Source organism: Ailuropoda melanoleuca, chromosome 3 (genome assembly GCF_002007445.2).
Source record: "Ailuropoda melanoleuca isolate Jingjing chromosome 3, ASM200744v2, whole genome shotgun sequence".
NCBI classification, from domain to species: domain Eukaryota; kingdom Metazoa; phylum Chordata; class Mammalia; order Carnivora; family Ursidae; genus Ailuropoda; species Ailuropoda melanoleuca.
Window position 1 is genome coordinate 38,786,161 of NC_048220.1, and position 27,402 is coordinate 38,813,562.

Here is a 27,402-nt window from a genome sequence, read left to right on the forward strand (position 1 = left end):
AAGAGATAGGGAAAGGGGGACTCAGTTCTCAAGCGCTTCACGGCGCCGCCAACGAGTTCAAAAGGGGCCATCCTGCCATACCCCGCCATGCTCGGATGCCCGGTCCCCGCACATGAGGGCTGCTCCTTCATAGTGCCGAGCCCGGCACGGCGCTGGGGACAGAGGCTCAGCTAGCCGGGCGGCCGGCCTCGGGGAAGCACGGTTTCTCCAGCTTGGCGTCTCAGTTCCGCGTCCAGGGAGGGCGCACGAAGTGCTGCAAGCCAACTTTTACACGGAGACACGGACAAAAACCCTACGGTGCGACTTTTCGACGGTGCGGCGGGCCCCAGTGCCAGCCCGGGAGGCGGGTGAAGGGGGCGGCGCGCGCGCCTCCGGGCCAACCCCACGGAGGGAGCGCCTGGTCCACGGTCCGATCTCGTCGCCGGCCGGCCCCACCGCGTCCCCGCGCCCGCTCCGCCTGCCGAGCCTTCTCACGACGCGAATGAATCAGCCGTGGCCGGGTGCGCCCACCACGTTTCCTGTTTTCTTTCTCAACTCCTCTGGCGCCCGGCGCAGCGCGGCTCCATCACCGCGGCTTTCCGGGAACACTCCCCCTCACGCCCCTCGCGGCTCTCGCCGCTGCCTGGCCCCTCCTCAGCTCCCTTACAAGGAGCCTGCCAACTGCCAAGGCCCGCCCGCGCCCCCCGCCGCCGCCTTCCCCGAAGCCCCAGCCCCGACCGCCCCACCGCCTCGCCGGGGCATCACCCCGCCAAGCCCAGCGCCGCTCGCTTTGAAGCCGAGCTGGGGAGACGCGGGCGCGAGCGCGTGTCTGTGGGGCTGCTGTGGGGCTGCGCGAGGGCAGCGGCCCAAAACCCGGCGTGGAGCGCCCGCCACCCGGGGTCGCGCCCGCCGCGGGGCTCAGGCGGGACCTGGCGCGCAGGCGCGCGTGGCCGCGCACCTGCCCCCCGGGGACCCCGCGCGCCCCTCCCGGTCGCCCCGACTGCCAGAGCCTCAGCGTCTTCACCATCCGTTGCTCCCTGCGAGGTTTCGCAGGAAAGCCCGACGGGCGGCACAAACAAGGTTATTTAGGACCCGAGCAACCGTTTCTGTGGGTTTGGGTTTTAGGGTTTTTGAGACTTCGTTTCTGAGGCCTTACGGTTTACCTACTTCAAGGGGACAGGGTGGTTGTGGGAGTAAAATGATTTCTATTAAACCAGACTCTTTCAATACCCAGCCCGGCCCCTGCTAAGTACCAGACTTCTAAATGTTGGGGTGGACAAAAACAAGCAAACAAAAACAATGTTGAAGGCTTTAGAATTTACAGATTTGACAGTATGCTGTATTTTTACATTAAGAATTGTGTCTGAGTTCTCTTAAAGGAACAGCAATGTGAATGCATCACGTAGTATGGGCCCTTGACACATGTCCTGCATACGTGCTTCCTTCGTCCACGGAACTGCAAATCAGAGACCAGAATGGTCCTGTGATGCCAAAGGAAAAAGTCTGGAAGGGTGTTTCTGCCCACCATGCGCAGAATAAACTACAAACGTGAGAAAATGAAAAGACCATATCCAAAGGCATCATATGGAAGCTGGTTCCATTTACAAAAGCTGACCCTGGGGACCATGGGCACGCTACATAAAAGGATCAATTGCAAGAACTTCACTACATTAGCAAGCGGATAAACAAAATTTTCAGAGAGGAAAATAATCCAAACTCTGAAGAGTCCCATCTTATAAAACTTGGTTATTGTCGATTACGAAGAATACATTGAAAAGCTTACATGAAGTTGGAGAGATCCCTTTTCTTTGTCTTCAAATCTACAGGTATTGGAGGAGAAGAAACACGGCCCTTTAAATTTAGACTCCATAAATGCGCAGTGGCACAACGAAGAATTTCACAGACTGAATCTTGGGCTCCCGGGGATTTACCAGATAGGTTTCTACATAAAAATTGTAAAAGTTGGAATAACTTTCAAAGTATTTGTTACATGGGCCACATGGCTCATTGTTATCAAGGATTCTTGAACAGTTTGGTATTCATTTTGGGGACTCTACGTTAAAATTTGCCTCTTTTATTCCTTTTTCTTTTCTGCAGCAATCTCTGTAAATAAATACTCTAGGTGAAAAAATAACTGCCTAAACCTTGCCAGGTAAATTAAAGAGTAAGATTGGGCCTTCCCCCACCTCAAAAAAGTAATAACTTTAAAGATAATTTAAAATAGTAAGTATAAAATGTTTTATCTGCATAGCCTTTCCGTGATTATAAGAATATAAAAATATAACATGATTCTTATAAAAATGGAAACATTACACAACGATGTAATGTAGAAAGTCCCTTGTAATCCCATACCCTAAGGATCGCAACAAGAATTAAGCCTATGATCGTAACACAGTTTCATTTTACTTAATACCTTCCACATGCAAGTATAGAGCAATCTAGTTGAAACGGTAGTACATCTACTATATGGTTTTGTTTTGCTTTTTTCCCTTCCTCTACTGTATAAAATAAGGATGTAGGACACTTTAAGAGGAAATTAACTTATTTTAGGTTATTTGAGTTGTCAATAGTGAGCATATCCAGTGGGTTATAAATGCAAAACCATTGTGCCTAGGATGTGTTCACTGCCATCTTTCCGGTCACTGGTTACATACAGAAGCCAGGAATCCCTTCTCCATACCTCTAAGGCTTGACTTCCCATGTTCCTTTCCCCGCACTCCAAGTCTTTTAAAGTCTCAGCCCCAAAGAGACCTCCCCAGTATAAGTAATCCCCCCATCTTCACCAACTTCTCAAACTTTTAGAAATACAGGCCTTGGACTTAGCTGGGTGTGGCACTACATATTACAGTCCAGTATTTACTTTTTAATTGTAAAAGGGGAGGAGTAATTCAGGAGAGTTTCAATGCTTTAAGACATTATATATCTAAATACAGGACTTGCCCTTAAGGCAGTATAGCAACAAGAAGGACAACTTATTTCAGAATATCTCCTTGAGGGGAGCCTGAGTGGCTCAGTCGTTAAGCCTCTGACTTCTGCTCAGGGAGTGATCCCAGGGTACCGCATTGGGCTCCTCCGCTGGGAGCCTCCTTCTTCCTCTCCCATTCCCCCTGCTTGTGTTCCCTCTCTCGCTGGCTGTCTCTCTCTCTGTTAAATAAATAAATACAATCTTTAAAAAAATAAAAAAGATCTACTTGATATCTAAATCATAGATTAGGCATTTTGACAAACAGCATTTGCGTACAATAATAATGTGGTACGTACATGTATTTTAAGTTCTAACTACCTCTGCATGCATTGTATAAATCTGGAGAATGGAAAAACAGTGACCCGAACACATCTATATACCAATTAGCAAGAAATTAATTACTGACAAAGAAATTTGTTTTATAAAACTGTTGCTCAAATAAGGAATTATTGCTGATACTAATACAGAGCTGAGAATACTACTTTTCTCAAATTCCGAGGTTTACAGGCAATATGGCCAGCCACAGTTTTTTAGGATCATTATTAAAATTTAATTTTTAGGAATTTTAACCCCAAATGTTCTAAGACATCGAGTAACTGACCTTTTCATCCCCACTAAAAAAACCTCAGTGTGGAGTCGCCAGCTATCCTACAGGAAATTGAGTCACCACACCAAACAGCACACCTAAATGTCATCAACGGCTAGCAGGACAAAAGCAGTGACCTAGTTTAATTTTGGATTTTACCAAGAACACATACTGCATTCATTAATAAAATGCTTTCTCCCCAGAGAGTATTCACTGTGGCACTACTCGAAAATAGTATACGAAAACTCTCTCTTTTTTTTTCAACTCTCCAAAATCTTGCTAAGTCAAGGAACTACAGGGAGAAAAATGCCCAAGCAACAACTGTTAGCTAAATCCCATAAAAGCTAGGAGAGGGCAGTGGAACAGCAAATGAGAAATAATTTGAGCCCTTGGAAGTCCCCTCCTACAGCAGCATCGGGTTTTTTCAAGGCACCCTTGAACTATGTAACACCCCTGTTTCTGCTCAGGATCTTCTGTGAACAAACAGTCCTCAATTCTTGCAGGCCAGCACTTGGCTTCCGTCATTGTGATGCGATCAAGGATTCCCCTGACACATGCCCTGAACTGCTGCCAGGGGCTCCCGGAGAAGATGCTGAAGCAGCAGCTTCCCTTTGAAAAGGAAAAAAGTAATCGCCTCAGAGCCACAGCAGGCAGTTAGAGGTTGAGGTCGTTTTCTTGGGAAATGTTCAGCCAATTACTCTTATCCACAACTTACAGCAACACTGACCATTGAGATAAAAGGCTCCATGTGCAATTGTGTGGATGCTGGTTTTTCTTTTCTTTTCTTTTTTTTTTTTTTTGCCAGTATTTGAATGATTAAAGGTCGATATGACTTAGTCCTAATTCTTAGACAGGCCTACTGCTGAAAATGAAGAAAACAGGTACAAAATCACTTACTTTGGGCATCACTTGCTTACACTTAGTTAAAAAATAAATATAGATTAACACAGTTGATTCAGGTTTTTCTTAAAATTAAAAAAAAAACTTCACTAAATGCCTTCAATGAACAAATACTTAAATATATATCTTCCTAACTGGTTCTGGTTTCTCCCATCCTAATTCCCACTGAAATTCCCTCTTTGTTCCTAAGGATGGAGTTGATGGTGTCTCAAATAGATAGAACTAGAGAAAAATGATTCTTATTTCACCATGTACGCTTCGAGCTAGTTACTCCCTGAGTTTGCTACAGTAGAAGATTTGTCCAGGTTACTTCTAACTTTTGCTGACTTATTTTTCCCCCCTCTATACATTTTATCTGATGGGAAATACATAAAGGAGTTGGATTCACTTTCAATGTGTACATGTAACAGGTTTAAGCACAGCTTGCCAGTGGCAAGCTGCTCTCATTTCCAGCTGTATTACTGGCACCAAGTTCTTGTTTTGAAATCTTATGAAATATATAAAATTTCACTTAGTACTTCCAAAAATCTCCAAAGGGAAGATGTACATAATTTTGTGAGGTTTCTTTTTTACTTTTATCTTCCCAAAATCTACGATTTTTTTTTCCTACGGCTGCCTAAGTCTCTAGTAGAATTTTTTTTTTTTAAAGATTTTATTTACTTATTTGACAGAGACAGAGACAGCCAGTGAGAGAGGGAACACAAGCAGGGGGAGTGGGAGAGGAAGAAGCAGGCTCATAGCAGAAGAGCCTGATGTGGGGCCTCGATCCCAGAACGCCGGGATCACGCCCTGAGCCGAAGGCAGACGCTTAACCGCTGTGCCACCCAGGCGCCCCATCTAGTAGAATTTTTAAAATGAAATAAACACAAGATTAGGTTTCATTGACTTCTAGGACCATCAATAATTCAACAAATATTTGTTTAGCACCAACATTGTGTCATGCATTTTATTAGAGTCTGCAAAAACAAGGTGTCTAAAAGACTGTGTCTCTTAGCCAAGGAAAACCAAGATTTTGATAGTGGAGATGATTTCAGCACACTATACTGTAGAAAGCATTCTGAAAAAAGATAGCATGTAGGCTACTGGAGAATAAAAGAAGGCTATTTAAATCAGACTGGGACAGAGGTGGAGAGGGAGGCCAAGTCCTAAAGAATGAAACAGGAAGTAAGTGAAGAGTGGGGGGAGGGGGTCAACGAGATGTGTGTGTGTGAATACGTAGAGAAAGGAACTACCATGTGTAGGGCCTTGCTAAGGGGACAGAGGCTGGAGAAACCTGCAGATGCTGGCCGTGAAAATATTGTCAGGCATCGGCAATAGAGACTGTGGACCGAATCTTCGAGAGTAGAAGCCACTGAGTGATTCAGAGTACTGTGTATTATGGGACTGGATTTTATTTAGATGGAAAATTCTAGGGCTCTGAATAAATGGGGCTAAGGAAGGCAAAGTTGATGTCAGTAAGACCATTCTTTGGCCATATTATCGGTAGAATAAAACTAATAATTTATAGAACATTTGCTTTCTAATGATTATTCTTATCTAAGACAATCTCAGTATTAAAATTCTACATAGGCATATGTCAGGCATGAAAGACTGTCCAGCGGTATAGGCTTCTTGCTCTGAAAACTACAATCTTCTGGTCACCGGAATTTTAATCATACTGTATTCACCAGAACTTCCTGCAGGGAGAAACTGCCAGCAAAAAAAGGTGACTTACTGCAGAAGGTGAGACTTTAAGGAGCCCTGGTTTGGGTGGAACTCATCTGTGATCTTTCTGACATAGGAAAGGGGAAGAATATGCTGCTTGCTCCACAGGGTGTGTGTGTGTGTGTGTGTGTGTGTGTGTGTGTGTGTAACACTAAGGAGTCATCTTGGCCTACAGGATAAGGATAATTCCACCCTATAAATCTCCCCCACCCCCTATCTGTAATAAAGTTGCTGAAGGCACAAGATGTGGCAAGAATTTTGCTTTGTTTTAATCCAGGGAAGGGACTGAGCTTCGAGGACAGATTGGCACAAACAGAAACGTCAGCCTGAGCGGACACTGGAAAAAGGAGGCAGAGGAAGAGAAGCAAGCTTTTGGAACTCATTGTAAGATGAGGGAGGCTTTTGTCCAAGAAGTTGGAGTATGAGTTAAGGCTGGGGACTCCACATGACTCCATATGACATGAGACTGTAAGCAATATTTTTTCTGGATTGAAACTGAAGTAGAAAGAGGTTCCGATCTCCACTCCACCTTATATAAACGATAATCCCTGGGAGATCACTTCTTGGGCTTCAATTTCCTCACCTGTAGATTGGAGATAATAAAATCTTCTAGATTATTTTAGTGTAAGTGGGAGACTATGGGTTAAGTAACCTTGCACTGCTCACCTGACAGATTCTTTTCCAGGCACTGCAAGGAATGATGGAGATGCAGCAATGAGCAATGAAGTAAAAGGCTCCTGCCCACACTCAAGGAGTTCATATTCTACTGGTTATGATGCTCTTCTCTTCATTTTAATAAATACATACTGAACACTGGCTATGGGCCAGGTGCTGAGTATACCAACGACAAGGAAGTAACTTTGGGTTTCAAGAAGCTCATAGTCCAGTGAGGAAGACAATTATATTTGACCCTTGAACAACACAGGGTTTAGGGACACTGACCCCCTCTACAGTCCCAAATCCATGCATAACTTTTGACTCCCCCCCCAAATTTAACTACTACTAGCCTACCATTCACCTGAAACCTTATTGATAACATAAACAGTGGATTGGGATATATTTTGTATGTTAAATGTGTTATAGACTGTATTCTTAAAGTAAGGGAGAGAAAAGAAAACATTATTAAGGAAATCATAAGGAAGAGAAAATACATTATAGTTCTGTACTGTATTTACCGAAAAAAATCCACATAGAAGTGGACCCACACAGTTCAAACCCTTGTTGTTCAAGGGTCAACTGTACAGCTGTACAACTGTACGGAAGAGTATCTAGGTAAGTTGTCCACTAAAATTAGGCAGTAGGTGGTGTAAGCACATGGCAGAGCTGGGGGACAGGGAAGGCACACCTACTGCAGCCTGGGAAAGACCTGGGAGAGCTTTCTGAAGGAAGAAATGTGCACCCTGAGTCTCCAAAGACGAAGCAAAGCGCTGGGTAGGTAAGGAATGGAAATTGATATTTGAAATAAAGGGCAAATATGTGCCTCTGACAGTTGGAGAACATAGGCCATTCAGGTAGCTACAAGTGGAAGGAGGTAAAGCTTAGATCTGGCAACGGACAAAGATAAAGGTGGAGAAGTAGTCATGGGGGGCTTGGTGTACTAATCTAAGACTTTATGTTTTTTTCTACAAGACCTATTAGAAATCTAAGCTTGGAAGTCACATGGTCAGATTTGCTTTTCAGAAAGGTTGCTCTGGGAATAGTATGAAAGGAAGATAGGAGAAGGAAAGGACCCATCGGGAGGCCTAAGTGGGAGAAGAAGCAGTCAGAAAGGTAGAGGAGAACCTCTCATGTGCAAAGCAGCAGTGGAACTTCAAAGGAGGACATCAAGACATACTCCCTGATACTCAAGGTAGGACCTAAATACCTATCAATTTGGACTAAAGTAAATTTAATCTCTAATTCATATTTCAACCACACAAAAGAGGGTATGAAGCAAATGCTAGTGAAGAAGCTTTTGCCTGGGAAGCTGTTTTAATAAAGTAACAATAAACTTTTTGCAAGAAGGCTAAAAAAGTACTAGAACTATATACATTATTTCCATATTCTTGTTGCAGCCTTAGGAATCATTTTTATTCCTTTGGGGTGGCTTATAGGAGGCCATCTGTGTTTCCATCACATACAATCGACCTTCAAGTATGACACAGGCTTTGGGACTTTATCTTTGTCAGTTACTGCACCAAGTACTCCTTATAGAAAATAAGGAGTTTGAAGAGATGGTAGATGGTCTCTACAAGCCTATGAAGCTCTAACATTAATGTATTCTATGACTTCAGACCCTAGGTTATCTGGGTGGGGTAGTGATTTTAAGGGAGTCCGCTACTGGTTAACCTGGGTGGGGTCAGGAATTGCTACAGAGGGAATTCTTGAATTGGGCAGAGGCCTTCAAACATGCCATTCAATTCCAGAATTCTGTAACTCTATGAGGTTAGCTCAACTGTTTATCAGGCATGGATGTTTTATATTGAAATTGAGATTCCCTGACAAAGAAAGCTACTGATAAATAGAAAGTCTTGGAATATATTTATACCCATCTCTGCTGTATATTTACATCTCTTTCCAACCCTGCCCCAAACATCTTCCCATCAAATACTCTGCCATTTGATTTACCAATTTCTTAATTTCTGTAACTGCCACCTTCAGTTAAATTCTCATCTATGTATTTCTAGATTCATGTAAAAGCCTAGTACTGGATCTCCTTGGGTTCAGTTTTTTTCACCACAGTACTGTTTAGAAAGTCAGAATAATAGTCCTTAAACTCTGTTTTTGTTTTTTCTTTTTTAGAGAGAGAGACAGAGAAAGCATGGTGGGGGGGGGCAGAGGGAGAAATAGAATCTCAAGCTTACTACATGCCCAGTACAGAGCCTGATGCAGGGCTCAACCTCATGACCCTGAGTTCATGACCTGAGCCGAAACCAAGAGTGAGATACTTAACTGACTGAGCCCCCAGGTGCCCACTTAAACTCTGTTTTTAATGTGTCAGTCTTTTGCTCAAATACCTTACTGTATCAGTGCCATACTCCTGTGTTCACATAAGGCATTTCTTCGGTGGGCTTTTCAATAAAACTCTCAGCTCTCTTTCACTCGCTATCCCATCTCAGGCTGCCCTTCTCAGTCAATCCTTCCACCTCGATACATTTTGCTGACCACTCTCTCTGTGACTTTGTTTATATCATTTTTTATTTGTTTCTAGGCCTTTCTGTAAGTGACTAGACCAGTTCCCGACATTAACGGCCATACAACAAATATTTTTGAGTAAATAACCAATAAGTACACATGTATTATAACAAATTTGAATATTTTTTTCAGGTACTATTTGAGCAGTAATACTGTCCTGCATATGGCTCTCTAGATGTATTCATCTTTATCTATCTATCTATCTATCTATCTATCTATCTATCTATCTATCTCTTATGCTCAGTCTACTGCTTTCAACCTCTCTTATTTGTCAGGAACTAACATTGCCAGAACTTTGGTTAAGCACACCATGGTGTCTTTCTGGAGTGAAATATTAATATTAGACTTAAAGTGATAGATATTATAATACATACATAGAATGATCTTTACAAAGCCAAATGAAATTTTGAAAGTACCCATCAATACACAGGTATGAAGTCTGGGGGTAACAAGTGCTATTCTACCAAGATCAGGAGAATGTAGATTAAAACTGGGAGAATAACTGAATCTCCTACTTACTCCTGCTGTTCCAAGTTTAGCTAATCTGCAGTGCTCATGTTACTTTTTAGCAGACATTTAAATATATATTCTTCTTTCAGTATAACAAAATTAAATCCTGTCTATCCCCTCTCCATGAAATTATTCTGTGTTTTCACTGCTTCATTTCTACTATCACAATCCCATCTGCTTCTCCATCCCTGTGCCACACACACATAAATACTCTGATGGTTTCTTTTAGATTTTTCTTAGAACATGACTTTCCTGCTTTAAGAACCACTTCTTAATCTTTGTATTATAATGACCAGTTACATTTATGATGCATTTGTTTTCTTTATAAATTTTACTTGATTCATTGCTCACTACCCTATCTTGGACATTCCATCATCCTCATCTCCTGATCTTTGTTCTGACTTTACATAAGGAAAGAACTTCCTTAAATGATTGCCCATAAAGGAGACACTGGTGGTAGGTATACTTTTTTATTTCTCGCACTTCAAAAGTCACAGTGTTTCTTAACCTTTTTGGAAGTCTAATAAACCTTCTGAGAATCTGATGTAAACCTCCCCAGAAAATTGATATGATCAACTTTTTTTTTTTTTTAAAGTATTCACTGACCTCCCTGAAGTCACCAGGGACTCCAGGTTGAGAATTCCCACCTGAATAGGGAAGAGAAATTATTTGTTTTAATCAATACTGCTCCAGAATCTTTTTTTTTTTTTAAAGATTTTATTTATTTATTCGACAGAGATAGAAACAGCCAGCGAGAGAGGGAACACAAGCAGGGGGAGTGGGAGAGGAAGAAGCAGGCTCATAGCGGAGGAGCCTGATGTGGGGCTCGATCCCATAACACCGGGATAACGCCCTGAGCCGAAGGCAGATGCTTAACCACTGTGCCACCCAGGCGCCCCCTGCTCCAGAATCTTTTATTCAGAACCAGTACCTCTGTTGCCCTCTTTGTTCCATAACTCCCCTCACTGTGAGATACCTAAAGAGAAGTAATGCCAAAGAGACATCCATTCCACTTAAAGGAACTGGTCAGAGCTCAGAAAAAAAAAATATATACAAAAGGTACTGCAAAAAAGACTAGGCTCTTTAAACAGACTATAAACAGAGTCTCAGCAAGGTAATTTATTACGTCCAATTTTTATTCTCACTACTTGTGCTCTAAGTAGAATATATGAGTGAGAAGCCATGTTGGTCTACTGGTAAACCTGCATTTGCTAAACGTATGTATTATAGAGCAACTTTCAGAACTCAGGATCATATTAGGAATGCTTGGCTTGTCTACTTGTTTGTGAGCTGGCTCCATACACAAACTTAATTAAAAGAAATTAGTTTTCTAGGTCTACAAGACTATCCAGGGATATTTAGATTTGGATAAGAAAGCTCTTACACACATGTACAAGAATCTACAACCTACAGAGCTCCCCATGGGAGGTGGTATGACAGGTCAGAAATGGCATGGCTTTTTGAGTCACCCAGAATCTGAATTCTACTTTTACCATTGTTCTAGTTGTATTATCTTAAATTAGTCATTTAAATATCCAAACTTTTATATGTGAGTTGGGAATCAATTTTTATGAGAAATACATATGAAAAAATGCATGCAAAACCCCCAAGAGCCATATCTGACTTACAGTAGGTACTCAATCAATAGAAACTATTATTCTGATTCACCTTACAAGGTTGTTTAAATAAGCTAATCTGCAATAAGGTATTTAACACATGAAGGGTTTCTTCCACTCTCATGGGTTCTCAATCCTTAACCAATTATAATTTTCCTATCATCACCATTGACACTCAACCATTAACCAGTTCTGGGCTGAATATTAGTGAGGAATCTAAGATCTAGAATAGCCTTCATAAGACCACACCAATCATGCCAAGTCACTATGTATAAAAAATACGTATAAGATATGTCACCAGTTAATAAAAGAGCACCACTTCCTGTGAGGGTCCTGGGAGGTTCATTCCAGTATTTCCCAAAGAATGTCCATCTGATAATTACTCCTACAAGATTTTCCTTACCAAAAGAATTCTGTAGTCAAACAAGTTTGGGAAACGTATTTGTAGCCTCTTTGCCATGATTTGTAATGGACATGCACCTACCAAAAGCTAGAAGATCCACAGAAAAGAAACCTGTCTCCATCATTTAATACATATTATCTAAACTTATTTGATCTTGAAACACTTTTTTTTTTTCATGCAACCATTATCATCTTTTAAAGCATACTTTGGAAAACTTTGTCCTATACCATATATGGCAAGTCCCAAAACATAAACACAATGTCTGTGTTTTGTAGGTCCCCATGTATTTGAAATCTGTCATGTATTGGATATCTAATTTTTCCTCCTCAGGGCTTTGTGTACTGTTAAGAAATGATCAGAGAGTAATCTATCTTCCTCCCTCCATTTGTTCCTTCCTTCTTTCCTTCCTTCTCTCCTTCTTCCCTCCCTCCCTTCCTCCCTTCCTCTTTTTCTTTTCCCCAGCAAGAAAACAGTTAAAAAACCCATACATATTTATTGAGTCTCTCTGATGTGCTGGTTGCTGTGAAATTCAAGAACATGAAAGATTCAGTGGCCTGGACCTGGGAAGGAGCTTAGAATATCCTGCTGAGAAAATCTGACATGTGACCAGCTGCTGCCTGGAGAAATTGTGAGGTGGTGTAGAAATCATTCAGCTTGGAAGTGCTACCGCAGTTCAGAGCAAGGAGCCGGGGGGCTGGACTGTAGCTAAGTGCACAGGGTTCCAGGAAGAAGGTAAACCTGGATGTAGGTCTTTGACAAAGTCCATGGTTTGAATGGCTGTGGGAGGAAGGTATCAGCTGGCATTCTTTTCAGGTGGAAGAAATGTCTGGGGCCTGAATAAGGCTCATGTGCGTTGGTGGTAAATAGCCTGGATGGAGTAGACTCCTTCGAGGGAGAAGGGAAACCGGATTGGATACTTAAATGTGTGGCCTTGAGCTAATGGATTTTGTGGGAATTGGGTAAGTGCACTGGTAAACCAGGAGGATGAAATAAAGAAGTGAGAAGGAGGGGGGTTATGAATCCATTGCAGTAGTTCAGATATACAGTGGTAAGCAAGGAGTTCTAGAAGTACCCATTTTAATGGTCTCTTGTGACAGTTAAGAGCATCAGAAGGAGCATGGCACTGGGGACAGAGATGTAGGTTCAAAGCCTGGCTCTGCAGCTGAGCCACCATGCGGCAAATTAAGGCAAATTATTTAACTTCTTTTTTTTTTTTTTTTAAAGATTTTATTTATTTATTTGACAGAGAGAGATAGCCAGCGAGAGAGGGAACACAAGCAGGGGGAGTGGGAGAGGGAAGCAGGCTCATAGCGGGAGGAGCCTGATGTGGGGCTCGATCCCATAACGCTGGGATCACGCCCTGAGCCGAAGGCAGACGCCCAACGACTGCACCACCCAGGCGCCCCAATTATTTAACTTCTTTACCTAAGTTTTCTCTTTTGCAAAAGAGGGTGAAAAATATATCCTACCAAAAGTTACTCTCCTAATGCTGGCCATTTTCCACATTTTATTTGAATTTTAAGACTAATGTTAATTTAATTTTATTTTTTGGATTTTATTTATTTGAGAGAGAGAGACAGCAAGAGAGAGAGCATGAGTAGGGGGAGGGGCAGAGGGAGAGGGAGAAGCAGACTCCCCGATGATCAGGGAGCCCAATGTAGGACTTGATCCCGGGACCTGGTGATCATGACCTGAGCCAAAGGCAGAAGCTTAACTGACTGAGCCACCCAGACGCCCTAAGAGTAATGTTAATTTCAAAATCACATGTTCATCTGCCTATTTCGTTTTTGTTTCATTTTAATTTAAATGCATAATTAGTTTAAAAAATTATAAATAGGGGCACCTGGGTGGCTCAGTCAGTTAAGCAGCTGCCTTCAGCTCAGGTCATGATCTCAGGGTCCTGGGATCGAGTCCCATGTCGGGCTCCCTGCTCAGCGGGGAGCCTGCCTCTCTCCCCATGCTCCTGCTCTCTCTCTCAAATAAATAAACAAAATCTTAAAAAAATAAAAAATTATAAATATTTATCAAGTCAGTTACATGTAATACATACAGCTGCTTTTAACAGCAATGCACCTCCTACCCATCTCTTTTTAAAATACAAAGTTATCAAAACAATTATGTACATATTTTTGATACTAGTGGTCAGCACCTGCATCACTCTGATAATTAACCCAGTTAGTATTCATCACATCGGCTACTTTAGCAATTTAAAATGCAGTTGTTTTATTAAGCAAAATGAATAAAGCATGCAGTTCATATTTTATTTCATTCTTAAGATTAGGTTTGGAAAATATAAATTATTCCATAGCATCTGAACACTTGCCATGCCCTGCATCTTGTAAACCCAAATTTTATTTTGAGTATTCCAGGTTTACACTTAAATGATATCTCCTTCATAAGAGGAAAAAAAAATTGCATAGCATTTTTTTCCTGTTGTTTAAAAACCAAATGGCTACACACACACACACACATACACACACACACGCACACACACACACTTATTTATGTACATATTCATAAATCTCCAGGGCACATATACTAGCTAGAATTATTTTATTTAATGTGTGGGCATTTTGCATTGAGATCATTAAGGCATTAACATGAGTAGAAGATTTTTGATTTAAGACAAGTTTGAGGTCCACTAAAAGTAATTATTTTAGTATGTCCTTCTGGCGATTTTATATTTTTTTAAACAGCATTACATAATTCTGGAAGTACAACTTTTAAGTTTTAGGAGTTTTGCCATTTTGCTAACACTACTATGCTCAGAGCATCCACAGTTTCACTGGGATTCTTTATTTCATTCATACAATTTTTTTTTTTTTTGTAGCAAATCAAAGCAATAGAGAAGCTTCTGGATACTTAGGACCACATTCTAATTTCAGTCTGTATATTTTGTTTTCATACTTTGTTCTTGGTGACCTAATAATCATGCCTGCCCACCTTGAAAGTATTCTTTATTCATCAGCTTTAAGGCGGGTAACCAGATTATTCCCTTTGGTATCCTTTGAGATTTTCCAATAAGCAGAAATTATGGGGAACTTCAGCTCTGTGGAGAACTGCCATTTTCTTCCGAAGGCCTAGACTCCACCCATACAGAGTTCTGGGGGAAGACTAGGTGAGATGAGGCAGTGACTTTCAAACTTTCTTGACACTGTACCACAGTAGGAAATATATTTTATACTAACCCACTTGCTTAAAGTAGGAGCTGCAATGAATACTATTGTGCTTATTTTTTAAGAAGTGTGGATGCTGACTCCTAGTATAACAATATATACAGTAATGTTTTGATGCCTGTATTTGTTTAAAAATGGTGGGGAGGAGTGAACTCTTACTAAAGCAACTCCTGTGTGTTATATATAATAGTCATGACAAAATTTGTTTATGGTCTTTGTTTATGAAACCATGCATTTAAGTGAAAGCAACAAAAATAATTATATACACACAGTATAAAGGAAATCTCTATATAATTGAAACAGTATATATACACATACATACATACACATACATATATTTGATCTAGTATATAAAGAATTCAAATGGAACTTACATGAAGCGATGTTTAGCCTGACCATGCATGATTTGCTCTGATATTTCCTATTTATTCTATTTAATTCAAAAAATATTGATTGTGACCCACTAATCTGATTTTGCAATCCACCAATAAGTTTGTAAACACTGAGGAAAGGAATCACTTAGCTTAATGAATGTTAGTTTTCTCCCCCTCTGCTCTCTTCCTCCCACTTTATAATAAAAATTCTTCTTTTGCTCTCCTGTAAGAGAGAAGACAGGGATTTCTAAGCTACAAGATGTCTAATATGCAGATACTTTGTAAATCACTTCTCTTTAAATGTGTGAGTTTCCTCAGGACAGTAGAGGCTTACCAGGTGAACACATAAAGCAGGGATAACTCATTCAAGTGCCTACCGGAAGGAATGACGTGGTGCCTGGGGAGTTCAGGGGCAGTAGGTGGGGGCTTCAGAAAGCGTACGTGGGAATGCTGGCCAACTGCCGCCAGCTCTTCAGATTTTTCAAAAGAATCCCTGCATTTGAATTTTTTAATGCAAAATCTATGTTGTTTAAACTTTGGCAACTAATTCAAAACAAGTTCAGGACCAAACAAGAGTCTATGGACCTTCGTGGCCAATTTGCAACTTCTAACATCAACAGTGCTTAGCACAAGTTAACAGTAACCTTCTTGAGAGCAGTGTTTTAGACAAGCCCATAAGGACTTAATTGTAAATTTCAAGGTAGAGAAATTAAGTTAAGAAGTGTTTCTGGAATCTAGAGTGCTAATGTGGGGTTGTTAAGACAATCTGAAGTCAAAGGACAGATTCTGTTCCAGTTTTCAGTGGTTACTCAGGACTGGTCTGGGCCAAATAATCTCAGCTGTCCATGCACCAACTGGACCCCTGTGAGATGTGCTATGAGGAATTCAGCCTGACCAAAACCATCTAACTCCAATGACTTAACAATTACTAATGGCCCAACCAATCATGGAGCTCTGCTTCCCAAAGACTCCCACACATCCTAATTCTTTCATTGGCAAATGAATAGGAAAAATAAAACTTTCCATTTAGCCTTCATTTTCCTTTCTAGCTCTTAATATCTTACAAATAAATTCCTGGAACACCTATCTGTTTCCTCCATTGCTAGGGGTCTTTTCCTTTGTCAACCCCTCCTACATAATCTTATGCTCCCAAAGCACCTCTTGTATAACAGTGTCTGTCCTTATGCCAGACCATATTCTGGATTTTTAATCCCCGTTGGTTTGCATCCAAATCTGTTAGACTCTTGAGAGCCCCTCTAAAATCCATCTCACTGGACCCATCTGTCTTCATCATCCCCTGTGGCTTACCCCACCTCCACACCCACCTTTTGTCAGCAAGTTCCCTCAGGGTCCCATTTCTTCATATTCGGTCATGTTTGCTGCCTCTTGGTCCAGTCCTTCCCTCCCACTTTACTTCCACCTATTTAGTTCCTGCCTTTCACAGGCATAGAAGCAGATGACAGGCTCTCCACAGGAACAGCAGGAAGGCCTGGGGTGGAGGGAATCAGTTTTGAGATGACCCAGGGATGGGCGGCACTCAAGAGGAGATTAAGGGCAATGGGTTCCCAAGCTGGAGGGAAACCATATACTTTGTTTTGGTTTTACCTGGAGGTGATTCCTTTCCATGGACAAAGTTGAGAAACTAGAGACTGTTACATGATTCATCTTTGTCTACATAAACTTTGGTTTGATTCAACAAGTCAATGAATACTTGTTAAACACCTGCTGGGGGCATCTGGTAGTCTAAAAGATATTAAACTTACAGAGCTAAATTCAGATTTCTGGCTTCAAGGAGCCTGACCCTAGAGGTTATGAACAACAAATCAACAATCGCAGTGGTTTCAAAAGAAATGCATGCGTGTGACAGCAGAAGCATGTAGGTCAGGAAAGTTGAGAGGATCCAGCTAGGCTTCCCGGAGAGGCAGTCCATGTCCTCCTCCCCCTGCTCACTCATGATCAGAGTTTGCAAACTTGGCTGGGACCTTAGAGAGCAGTGTGTGAACAATAGGAAGAGTGGGTCTGGTGGCTCAGGTGGGGCGAGAACCAGCTCACAGCATAAGACTCCGGCACACAATACACAAAAGAATCTTTTCCTTCTCCAAACCTCCAGATTCTCTGGTGGAAGCCTAGGAATGAGAAAGATAAGGAGGCAGGGAGCTACAACCACTGTAGCTAAGAAGGAAAGAGTAGGCCTGAGTATCTGAAAGTATAGAAACTCAGCCAACTGTAAGCTGGAACATCAAGAAGATAATGTTTATTCAAAAGGATAATTAAAGAGGCACCTGTGGGAGGCAGAGGAGAAAAACTGGGGCTGCCTGATAAGTGGGTGAAGAAAACCCAGCACCTTAAGAACTTGATTGTATTTTGCAGCCTGAAGTCTCCCTACTTGCCGCTCCCTCTGCCTGCCTCCCCCTCCTTCGCAAAAGCTGGGCTCTGTGGCCCCAGAGTCATGCTCTTTTTGTGGGGAATGAACATTTAGAAATGAATTCATCTGGGCCAGCAACCCTTGATAAGTAATTTTCCTTCAGGGTGAGTGAGACTGGCATTTGATTTTAACCTCTTTGGTTGGATCCTAGAGGAAGGTGCCTGTTCTGCCTACATAAAGCCCCTACTCCAGCTCTGACCACCCTCCATTCCTTTATTTAGAAACACGGCCAGCGGGTCCTTGCTCTTTTTAATCCCTGAATGGACAATATGCTGGCTTATTCTGGGACAGAGAAGGACCTTATGAAGACTGAAGTTTCACGAGAATAGTTTTTGGAGTAAGGCAGACCTTGTTTCCAAACCTAAGTTTTGCCACTGACTAACCAGAGATCCTCATATAAGTTCATTAACTTACCTAAGCTTGTTCCCTAATTTGTAAAATGAAGAAAGGAGTCCCTATATCATATGATTTCGAAGATTAAGTAGGAGTATGCGTATAAAGCACTACTAGAGAAGTAGTAAATGCCCCCCAAATAATGATGATGATGAATTTTATATGCAAGCATACAGAGAATATTAGGATTTTTTGAATTATTTCCAGCTCACCCTAATGCTTCTCTTCTTCCAGAGTCTTTTATCTACTGGCTGGCTGACAGGGTCTTCCAAGCATTTATCAATGTGATTAGGAACAGTAATTCTGGAAAGTACTCTCAAATTATTTATCTAATTAAACAAGCAAACCTTTTTAACCCAGACACCCTAAATCTCTGTAGCTTGTCTCTGCTGATTTGGTCAGAACAGCTCAGAGAGTAGGGAAGGGCTTTCCGGGTGGAAAAAAAATAAATTAGCTGTCTGGAAAACAAGGACCTCTGAGTTAAAAAATACCTCACTAAAACAGCCTGTTTACTTTGCCATGGTTTCTCACATTAGTTGGGACTGGGAAAATCCAGGTTACCACCCAGCAGGAGTTTCCTCTAAAGACAGAGACTGGCAAATATCATATTTGATGCATGACAGCCAAATCAGAAGTTCACTCTTCAAGTAATTAAATCACTAAATAGTCTACCACAATGATTTGTTTACTAGTAGACAGATTTTCTCCAGGGTTGGAACCATATGAAATTCATTTTTCAATCTCTGGTGCTAGACGTTGGCTGTCACATACCAGGTATCCAATAAATGTTTTTTGAATTGAACTGAAAAGGCCTGGAACATTCCCTTTATTAAGATACCTCTTTGTGGTGTTTCCAGAGCTTCCAACACAACTGAGAATCAATAACTCAATAGTTAGAGGAATATTAATGTGGCTCAGGGGCTTGGAAATGTCACTGTCTATTATAAGATTACGTAACTTTTGTACTGGGGAGAGAAATCCCTGGTAGAGTGACCCAAATCTCCATTTCCCCCCTTCTAGTGTCCTACAGAACCATTTATTCTCCAGGTACCTAAAAATACTAACACATTATTTTGTTTACATATCTGTTCCTTACAGGTAGGGGGTCCATACAACCCAAATGGCCCAGAATTTACCAGGTTTATGTCTGTCATCCAGGGGTAATTATGAACGGCACTGCCTTTCCCTCTGAAAAGTATCCTGCTTTGAATGCTAAATCATATGGGCACTCTACTTCTGGGAGAGTTCATCACACATCATTTAGCTGCCCAGCCCTGCCTCTTCTGGAAGTCTGGGCTCTATGCCTGCCCGGGGCTTTCCTCTATGGAGGCAGTTCCCTCAATCACTGCATTCAGAAGCTTTGGGCCTGCTCCTGAAAGAACAGGAGAGAGAGAACCTTGGTAGAACAACAGCAACAAAAATCAATTTGTTAAATTCAATTCTCTCCTTTCATCTCAGGCCTCTTGCAAAATACTAAGAAACAAAGGATCCCTAATAATTACAACCCCAAATTTACTGAAATCTAGAAGACATGCCTATTTGAAAATTCTAATCTAGTAGTTAAACTTAAGCTTCTTAGGTTATACTGCACCTTAATAAGGTAGCTTATTTTGTCGAAATCAGTTAAGGCCCTCTAATGTCATTTGGAAGAAATGGACAGACAAAAATTAAAATGTGGCTGGTCAAGGTAATCCAAAAGCTCAATTCATTCAGTAAATAACAGTGGCACTTTAACAGGTTCTTTTTACTAATAGGATGCAATTGTGCTTGGCTTTAATTTCTTGTAATGATGGAACAAATTTGATTACTTCATACTTTTAGGGACATTTGGCTACATCATGCATTGGTCCTTCCATAAACCCCAGTGGAAATTAAATCGGTTCTGTGATTGTTCATTTCCCCTATTTAGTGACATGTTTGCCTCATATCAGCAAAATGGTAACCACTGTCTACCTTAATCCAAGATAGTGCAGGAGATTTAAAAGAAATTACCTCCTGTGCCCTTCTCCTTCAGATCGCCCTATTTGTAGCTATCAAATTTTGGCATGCTTGCTGGGATGCAATCTTGTTTGAACAAGCAAAGTAATTCTCATGTGAGACTTTAGGATTCTCTGTACTGTAAGTTCTAAATGCACCTATAATTCAAATTTAGATGAGAGTTATGAGTTGGTAAGAACATGAAGAGCATCAAAAGTTTTAAAACTTAAACTGTTATTTTGTGCTACCAGCTTCTCCTTTCCCCAATTCTAGGTGGACATACAAGTTTTGAGGTAGGGAGTCTACTGCCATATACTATGAAAAATAATTAGTCATTAGTCTAGCACATTTACTCTGTAGGCTCTTACCAAGAGCAGGTAAAATATTCTAGCAGAACTTAACACAAGTTTGCTGACACTGTAGGTACTAAGCTCATACTGCGGAAGATCAGACTACAAATGACATTGCAAATACAGTACTGCACACTGACATTGTTTAAAACTCATGCAACATTAATAGGCAACATTGTGGCAGAGACTGCTAGCTGTCCCCTAACACTGATGCTTTTCTTCCTCAGTTATATTAGAATCCTAATTTACCTAACCATATGACCCCTTAAAATAGAGAACGCTGTCTCTATCTCTGTCAAATAAATAAATAAAATCTTTAAAAAAAAAAATAGAGAACATTCCCAGATTCCTATGTAGCAAGGTGCTACTATATAAGTAGGTTCTGATAAATGGGTTGGAAGTAGAACTCTTATGTGGAGGTTTCAGGAACTGTCTTCAAAAGACATCTGTCATGTATCTTTTATCTGTTCTTTTTCACTCTTTTCTCATTCCTCCTGGCTAGAATAAGAAGTTGATGGCTGGCGTTAGAGCAGTCAAATTGGACTATGAGTTGAATTTAGGCATAAAGGCCACACCTAAAGTAACAAAAGGAAAAGAGCATGTGTCCTTGAAGTCTTTGTGGAACAGTGTTGCCACATTAGTTCCAGACTGCCTACTTTCAGATTTTAACACGATAGAGAAATGAACATCTATCTTCTTTAAAAAGGTCACTTCCAGTTTAAATATGTATTTGTGTAAAACTCTTTCCCAACTAATACAAACACCAATAACAAAACTCTTATTCACCTATGATCTAAGACTGTATTTTGGTCTTGTTAACAAAGTGTGTTCACCTAAGCCAAGCTAAAATTTAGATATTGGATGACTGGTTGCCAGCTTACTATAAAAGATACTGTGTAGTTAACACATTGCTAGTTAAGAGCTTGTTCCAGGACTATCTCAAAATGATTTCTAGAAAATTTCCCAAACAAAATCCCATAAGAACCACACTAAAGTTTCCCCTGGCGTTCAGATATTTGTCTTTCCAGCCGGATTTGAAAATTACTCCAGCCTGGAAGCCATGGCAATGGACCAAAAAGTGGTCTCCCTGCCATGAAGAAGAACACTGTCATTTCACGGAGGGAGGTTCTCCTGTGGTCCCCTCTCCCACTCATATATACACTTGAATACATGAATGTTTACATACTTTTTTCTGACTGAATAGTCTCTGAGCACATTGCTCTTGTTAAATCATTAAAAACTGGAGGGTCTTTTCAAAATTCTTTCTGTGATTTATCATTTAAAGCCAATGTTCTCCCCTCCTGCAAATCCAACAGCTTTAAAACTAAATTCTTGCAGATCCAAGTCATGTCTGAAAGGTTTATAGAATGACATACTGTGGTCATATGGTCAGTGCACAAATATCTCTGATTGTACTATATTTTAAGGCAAAACTGTTTATGTGTAAGCTCCATGAGGTTATAGACCATGGCCCACTTATTTATTACCAAATCCCCAGCTCCTGGAACGGTGCCCTGTGACATAAATCTGTTGAATGAATGAACGGAGAATCTGCGTGGTACACCCTGCCTGATTTGTACACCTTTGAGGCCCATCTCCGTGTGCGCACTGAGTGGACACATAGCCTCCGGGATGATTTTGCAGTACATTTGTATTGTCTGTCACAGTTACCAAGGGACCTGTTTTTCATAAATGGCTCCAGCATCACACTCTCCTCCTCTAGAGACTATTACTGCCCATTCTAAATCCCTAAAGCACTGTCATTTCCACTTAGATCCCCCAATACATAGCCATATTGTTAGATATACTTGGGTGGAGAGGAATATGCATGCTTAAGCTTCCTTTGAAAAGAAATCGCAACTGTCGGAAATGTGTTAGTTATCAAAATTAGCTCCATAGATTATGAGACATAAATCTCAGTTCTATTTGCTCATAGCAGTGTAAACTTGCATTTTTAAAATTAAGTTAGGAAATAAAAACAGCTGTAAGAACCATTTTGGGAGAGACCTTCCATTATCTGTCTCAGTAAAGGGACAGCTGGGGTGTGTATTAGGATGGTTCCCCACAGGACTCCTGCTCTCTAGAACCCATTCAGCATCGCCAGTACCCTCTCCACTTCTCTACTGCCTTGCTAGGCAAGGGCATTGTCTAAATAGAAACTCCTTCAGTCTTTAAAAACCTAGAGCTATTTGATCATAAAAAGAAGATCAAGACCAAAAATACAGAAAGACAAGATGTTCTGTCTGTCCTAGTGAATGCCAGCTAATGATAATGGAATTGATAAGTTCACTAAACAGAGAGGATTTGTTAATTAAGAGGAATCTCTATTTGTATTAACTTACTGAATCTCCCTAAAACAAGTCACCTCACACATATTGACATATAAGGTCTGTTTGCAAAATTTAAAATGTTAGTAATATAACTTTTTTTTTTCAAGATAATTCAGATGCTCCTTCTACCATTTTCAATATCAGTATCTGGGTTAGAATTTGAGGTAAAAGGTATAAATACGTCATTCTGTAACATTCAGAGGCAACCAGATGTTTGAGACTGTAATGTAGTGATAAGGAGAAGTGTCCTTGTTCTTGGGAAGTATACACTGGGGAGTTTGAGAATGGAGGGTCATGAGGTCTATAGCTCTCTCTAGGGTGGGTCAGAGAAGAAAAATAGTGTGTGTGTATGTGTGTAAACAAAGAGAGAGTGATAAACCATATGAAGGAGGATGTTGCCAATGGTGAGAGGTATGCATGTATTCTTTGTACTATTCATGAAGCTGCCCATTAAGTTTGGAATTCCAAATAAAGTATTTTTTTTTAAAAGGGGTTCAGAACAGTGACAATAAATAATTAAATTATTTCATATTTGGGCATTCTTTCCTGCCCCACTATGTATACACACCTCATACACACATAGATATACATAAGTTACACTCATTGTACTTTCTTGCCTACATAATGAGTATTAACACAGTACATATTGGGAAATTCCTCCTGCAATCAGTTCATGAATTTAAGCTCTAAGTGATTCGAAGAGACCTTTTAGACAATAATCTGATTTTTAAGACAATGATTTTGAAGATGTAATGTCTTTCCTTGCAAATGAGGTCACCCTTCATGATATATTTAATGTGCTCAATGGGAAAAATCTGCAGCCAAGAATACTCTATCCAGCACACCTATCATTAAGAATAGAAGAACAGATAAAGAATTCCTCAAACAAAAACTTAACAATTTCATGACCACTAAACCAGCCCTGAAAGAAATATTAAAGGGGACTCTTTGAGTGGGAAAGAAAGACCAGGTGTGACAAAGACTAGAAAGGAAAGAGAAAAATCTCCAGAAACAATGACAAAACAAGTAATAAAATGGCAATAAATATATATCTATCAGTAATTGCTCTGAATGTAAATGGAACAAACATTTTAATCAAAAGACACAGGGTATCAGAATGGATAAAAAAACAAGACCCAGCTGCCAACAAGAGACTCATCTTAGACCTAAAGTCACCTGCAGATTGAAAATGAGGGGATGGAGAAAAAAATTATCATGCAAATGGAAGTCAAAAGAAAGCTCGAGTAGTAATACTTATATCAGACAAACTACATTTAATGTCATTAATTAATTAATTAATTTTAAGTAGGCTCCATGCCCAGCACGGAATCCAACACAGGGCTTGAACTCACAACCCTGAGATCAAGACCTGTGCTGAGATCAAGAGTCAGATGCTTAACTGACTGAGCCACCCAGGCTCCCCCAGTGAAGCTAGATTTTAAACCAAAGACTGTAACAAGAGATGAAAAAAGGCACTATATCATAATACAGGGGACTATTCAACAAGAAGATCTAACAATTGTAAATATTTATGCTCCCAACATGGGAGCACCCAAATATATAAAACAGTTAAATAACATACATAAAGGAACTCATTGATAATAACACAATATAGTAGAGGACTTTAACACCCCACTTACAGCAATGGACGTAGCATCTAAACAGAAAATCAACAAGGAAGTAATGGCTTAAATGGCACACTGGACCAGATGGACTTTACAGATATATTCAGAACATTTCATCCTAAAGCAGCAGAATACACGTTCTTTTCAAGTGCACATGGGACATTCTCCAGAACGATCACATACTAAGTCACACATCAGGCCTCAACAAGCACAAAAAGATTGAATTCATAGCAGGCATATTTTCTGACCACAAAGTTATGAAAGTTGAAGTCAACCACAAGAAAAAATTTGGAAAGACCACAAATACATGAAGGCTAAACAGCATGCTATTAAAGAATGAATGGGTCAACCAGGAAATCAAAGAAGAAATAAAAAAAAAATACAAGGAAGCAAATGAAAATGAAAACATGATGGTCCAACACCTTTGGGATGCAGCAAAAGTGGTCCTAAGAGGGAAATATATAGCAATACAGGCTGACCTCAAGAATCATGAAAAATCTCAAATATACAACTTAACCTTACATCTAAAGGAGCTAGAAAAAGAACAAACAAAGCCTAAAGCCAGCAGGAGAAGGGAAATAATAAAGATTAGAGCAGAAACAAATGATATAGAACCAAAAAAAAAAAAAAACAGTAGAACCGATCAACTGGGAGCTGGTTCTTTGAAAAAAATAACACAATTGATAAACCCCTTGCCATGCTATCAAAAAGAAAAAAGAGAAAGGACCCAAATAAATAAAATCACAAATGAGAGAGGAAAAATAACAACCAACATGACAGAAATACAAACAACGATAAGAGTATATTACGAAAAATTGCATGCCAATAAACTGGACAATCTGGAAGAAATGCATGAATTCCTAGAAACATATAAACTACCAATATTGAAACAGAAAGAAATAGAAAACTTGAACAGACTCATAACCAGCAAAGAAATTGAACCAGTAATCAAAAATCTCCCAACAAACAAAAGTCCAGGGCCAGATGACTCCACAGGGGAATTCTACCAAACATTTAAAGAAGAGCTAATACCTATTCTTCTCAAACTATTCCAAAAAAATATAAATGGAAGGAACAATTCCAAACTCATTCTATGAGGCCAGCATTACCCTGATTCCAAAACCAGACAAAGACTCCATAAAAAAGACAACTACAGGCTTATATCCCTGATGAATGTGGATGCAAAGATTCTCAACAAAATACTAGCCAATTGAATCCAACAGTACATTAAAAGAATAATTCACCATGATCAAATGGGATTTATTCCTGGGCTGCATGGGTGGTTCAATATTTGCAAATCAATCAACATGATGCACCACATTAATAAAAGAAAGGATAAGAACTATATGATCTTTTCAATAGATGCAGAAAGAGCATTTGACAAAGTACAACATCCATTCAGGATAATAACCTTCAAAAAAGTAGAGCTAGAACATACCTCAACATAATAAATGCCACATATGTAAAACCCACAGCTAATATCATCCTCAGTGGGGAAAAACAGAGCATTTCCTCTACAGTCAGGAACAAGACAGGGATGTCTACTCTCACCACTGTTATTTAACATAGTACTGGAAGTCCTAGTCTCAATGGTCAGACAACAAAAATAAATAAAAGGCATCCAAATTGGCAATGAAGAAGTCAAACTTTCACTATTTGCAGATGACATGGTAGTCTATATAGAAAACCCAAAGACTCCACCAAAAAAAATTGCTAGAAATGATACACAAATTCAATACAGTTGCAAAATACAAAAGCAAGGTACAGAAATCTGTTGCGTTTCTATACATCAATAATGAAGCAGCAGAAAGAGCAATCAAGTAATTGATCTCATTTACAATTGCGTCAAAAACCATAAGATATCTGGGAATAAACCTAACCAAAAAGGTAAAAGAAGTGTACTCTAAAAAGTATAAAATACTGATGAAAGAAACTGAAGATGACACAAAGAAATGGAAAGACATTCCATGCTTGTGGATTGGAAGAACAATATTGTTAAAATGTCTATACTACCCAAAGCTATCTACACATTTAATGCAATCCCTATCAAAATACCACTGGCGTTTTCACAGAGCTAGAACAAACAATCCTTAAATTTGTATGAAACCACAAAAGACCCAAATAGCCAAAGCAATCTTAAAAAAAAAAAGCAAAGCTGCAGGTATCACAGTTCCAGACTTCAAGTTATATTACAAAGCTGTAGTCATTAAGACACTATGTTACTGGCACAAAAACAGACACATAAATCAATGGAACAGAATTGAAAACCCAGAAATGGACCCACAACTATATGGTCAACTAATCTTCAACAAAGCAGGAAAGAATAGCCAATGGAGAAAAGATAATCTCTTCAGCAAATGGTGTTGGGAAAATTGGACAGCCACACATGCAGAAGAATGAAATTGAACTACTTTCTTATACCATACACAAAAGTAATTTCAAAATGAATGGAAGACCTAAATGTGAGACAGGAAATCATCAAAATCCTAGAGGAGAACATAGGCAATAATGGCTATTGCCTATGTTCTCCTCTAGGATTGCTCTAGGATTTTGATGATTTCCTGTCTCACATTTAGGTATACCTTTGACACTGGCCATATCAACTTCTTACAGATGTAGATGTCTTCTGAGGCATGGGAAACAAAAGCAAAAATAAGCTATTGGGACTTATTAATATAAAAAGCTTCTGCACAACGAAGGAAACACCAACAAAACTAAAAGACAACCTATGGAATGGGAGAAGATATTTGCAAATGTCATATCAGATAAAGGGTTAGTATCCAAAATATGTAAAGAACTTATAAAACTGAACACCCCAAAACCAAATAATCCAGTTAAAAAATGGGCATTAAACGTGAATAGACATTTTCTCAACAAAGACATACAGATGGCTAATAGACATGAAAAGATGCTCA

General features: G+C 40.0%; 1 protein-coding gene across 1 annotated transcript in view; it reads right to left on the reverse strand.

Moving 5' to 3' along the window:
• PDE4D (phosphodiesterase 4D) overlaps window positions 1-27,402 on the reverse strand; it is an 854,127-nt gene that overhangs the window by 53,450 nt on the left and 773,275 nt on the right. The gene's annotated exons all lie outside the window — the stretch shown is intronic.